The sequence below is a fragment of the Dermacentor silvarum genome, chromosome 1, assembly GCF_013339745.2.
Source record: "Dermacentor silvarum isolate Dsil-2018 chromosome 1, BIME_Dsil_1.4, whole genome shotgun sequence".
NCBI lineage: Eukaryota > Metazoa > Arthropoda > Arachnida > Ixodida > Ixodidae > Dermacentor > Dermacentor silvarum.
In genome coordinates, this window is record NC_051154.1 from 188,881,152 (window position 1) to 188,884,962 (window position 3,811).

The following is a 3,811-nucleotide window of genomic DNA, read 5'->3' on the forward strand; positions in this document are numbered from 1 at the left end:
ACTTGCCGCAGGTGGGGAACGATACCAAGTCGTCGCATTACGCGTGCGCATGCTGTGACCAATTAAGCTACCACGGCGTCGTTTTCCCATCCACTTTCTGGGCTATTTATGTTTTTCTACTAGAACTAACCCTGAGAGTGTTAGGCCCATATATATATATATATATATATATATATATATATATATATATATGGGCCGATATAGCAGGCCCCTTGCAAACCATAAAGATTGTCAGGCTTGACTGTTCTAGCATAGATCCTTTTCACAGTGCTCCCATGGGCGCCGCCATCTTTGATCAGGTGGTGACGCGTAGTATATTGCTTGCTTCAGCTGCCTCCGTTGCCTCCGTGTTTACAATAAATGGGCATGACGCCCGGCGCGGCAGCAAACCTCTGTTTCAACTCGGATATCGTAGACGGTGACTGCGTGGACGACACGAAGCTTTGGCCACAGCTTCGGAGGATATGTAAGCACTTACGGAGCTCATTACGCCTTGTCCAAAAGGTGTGAGCAGTGAATAGGGTGCTTTTACAGCGAAATCTGTATATGGCTATGTGAAACGAAAAACAGTTCGTCCCATGTTTCGCTAAACGTCTCCATTGGCTGCGCCGTCAGTTACGCCGTTCTCTACGTCGCACCCAAGCGCCCGCGCCATTGACAGCGCCGTTAGTGACGTCGTTAGTGAACGTGTTCCTGCCATTGCCACGTTGACGTTGCTCTGCCCGCAACGCCTCCTCCTCGGCTCGCCGTTGTCGCATGGGTTCGATATCACGAGTTAGCTCGGCGTCGTGGTTAGCAGCATCTGCCGCCGTTGGCGCTTGCGTTCCACTTCGCGATTTCAACGTGGACGTTTCGTCGCTGCCGAAGCCAAAGTGCCGCTCGAGAAACTCCCGCCGAAAGCGGGCGTTGGCCCCGGCGAACGCGTTCCCGCCATTGCAATGTTGATGCTGCTCTGCCCGCAACGCCACCTTCTTGGTTCGCTATTGTCCCATGCGTTCCATATCTCGAGTTAGCTCGGCGTCGTGGTCGGCAGCATCCACCCGCCATTGGCGCTTGCGTTCCACTAGAAACACAAACATGTAACCAATAATTGAGAAACGCTTCAATACAGCGTTGGGATTAACCCACTGCTAAACACCGGGACCGCACGTGTCAGCTTCGCTCGTTAACCATCTGTACGGAGTGCTTGGGCGGTGTTTTTTCTAGAAGCGGGGCTAGAAATGAATTCCAAGCTGTGCAAACTTCCGCTTCTGAATTAAATCAGCATCAGTGTCTTTTGCTCTTCATTCTTTATTTGCCAATCACTTTGAAGCAGCAGCTTGTGTGTTCCTGACTCAGTAACGTTCCTCAATACGATCACGGTCTCATTGCTTATTTAATCGCTCGCGGGTGCGCTCAGTTGCGGTAGATTTGTTCTTGCTGCGAACAAGGCTTATTATCGCTAGTCGCTCGCTTACTCTGTGGACCGTCACGAAACGTTCAGCTGGGAACATTCGTGTGCTGTGGGCATGTAGTCCGTCACCCTTGCTTCAGTGCATGGATTCAAGAGGGCGGTCATTTAGTAATAAATGCGAAAGCCTTATTTGGCTCGTCGCGCGATGGCCTTGAAAAAAGAAGACGCGGCGTCTAGTCGAGTGGTACAAACAAAGTCGCAGTTTCGCCCGAAAGGCAAAGCATCGATTTCGATAGCAAACTAGTGGACAGCTATACGAAGTAAGGATAGTAGTTTTATCGGCCGTGCAAACTTGCAAACATTGGCATATTAACTAAATTAACAAGCATGGTGTCACGCGCCCACAAGTCAACATGAACGCATCTCACTCGATGACCGCGAAAACTCGCTGTCAAAACGCTGTAGTGAGTAAGCGCGGCAGCAGCAGCGAGCGAATTGACCTTCGTCCCGCCGCTCGCATCAGTGCGAACTAAGCCGCGAAAACACAGCGCAGGGACGAAGGACTCTGCCCCCGCCGCATATGGCTTTCAAGATACAGCCGCCCGGGCGGAAGCGCGCGGCGCAGTATGTTACCTCCCTGCGCCACCGGAGCGGTCGCTCGGGTGGCGCGGAGTAAAACGTAACGTAATGCATTACCAAGTGTGCAGCCGGCTTTCGCGTTCACATGTTACAGGGGTGTAACATGCTGCCGAATTTTCTTGTACGTGGGTGATAAAGTGGGCGTAAATTTGAGTGTGAGTTAGGATGGATGCGCGTATCGATAACGTGCCAGAAATTTACTATACCAGGAAGTGGTGCTACTCCCTTTGTCACTGTATAAGGAGCGCTTGGTACTCACTCTCGCGAACATTCCGGGGTTGAATGGTCCTTTCTTTGGAGGTTAGCGATACAATGCCGCGCATATGAGGGAATTCTTTAATCTTCGAAGAAAGCCGTGCATCGCGAAGGGCCGGCAACACAGACAAGATCTTGTGTTACAGCGGCCCGAGAACTTGACCACACAGATTCATTCTATGCCTTAATATTCTGGTCACTATTTTACAGCCAACTACTGCACACATGTTCCTTCTATCACCTCCCTGCCTTTCCCGTTTCTTCTGTCTCTCTCTCTCTCTTTCCATCTATCGTTCCACATTTTGCAGCATGAACAGAGCACAGTGCGTTTGCGATTAGTTGCATTTTCTACAGCTGATCGCACAGTATCGGGACATAAGCGGTAATAAATAGCAGTAATTTTTTCGCGTTCGTGCGGTTTCGCTTGAGGCAATGTGCGGCGCGCCGCCGAAAGCGCTATCTCATTCCTCTAGAGCAAACTATTCGCCAAAAGAGTCTAATCGCAGCAGCAATTTTGCATCCCCCGACGTATCCCTTCCGCTTTATGTTGACGCTAAATAGTCAGTTGAAGCGGCCCGGAATAAGAACCTTCTTTGGCAGGTTTTCAAGAAGAGCGTTCCTTTCATCTCGGTATTTCGGGCACGATCACAGAACGTGTTCGATGTCTCCTGTCTTGTCGCATGCAGTACATTCAAAAACACGCATAAAGGACCCTTTTATTATAACCGACTGCTGTTCAAAATTGCGTCAGCACCCATGGAATTTCAAAGAGTAATCGATCGAGTAATATTGCAGGGAATACCTGTGGTACAAGTCTACCCTGTCGACGTTTCAGTGTTACGAAAAGCCATAAGCGGAACGCCAACCTTCGAGCTGTGCTGCAACATTGTAAAGAACACGGCATCAAAACTCGTGCTCACAAGTGCCCGATAGACGAGGCCGCAGTGATGTATCCAGGCCACCGAGTCAATGCAGCAGGATTGCACTCTACAAAGACAGAAAGAAAAATCGTCTGGTTTGCTGCGGTCCTTCAGATCGTCGCGCAGTTGCACTCATTCCTGTGAATGTTAACCGTTTACAGCAAATTGCCAAATCTTTCGACGCTCCTCGCACTCTTCTGTAGACCTTTGGGAACCTTAAAGAGATGGTCATTGGGAGCAAAAAAGGAAGAGGCATTCCAGAAGGTTAAAGATGTTTCGGGTGTACTGACTCACTTCGATCCGATGAAAGAGGAGTTCTTGGGATGCGATGCGACACCGTTATGGTGCAGGAACTACTCTTTTCCGTGAAATTTAAGGAGAGTATCTAGCGGTAGGATTTCAGTCATGAACGCTGACCCTTGCAGAAAATTACGCCCAGATCGAGTGGAAGCCGTTGGCTCAGGTTTACGGCGTCACACGATTCTGTGATTATCTACTGGGCAGAGAGCTCACTCTCATTACGGACCATCAGTCTTTCTTCGGTATTTTAAGAGAAAACCAGTAGGCACCTGCCATGGAAACGATCCTTATCTAGAGATGGGCC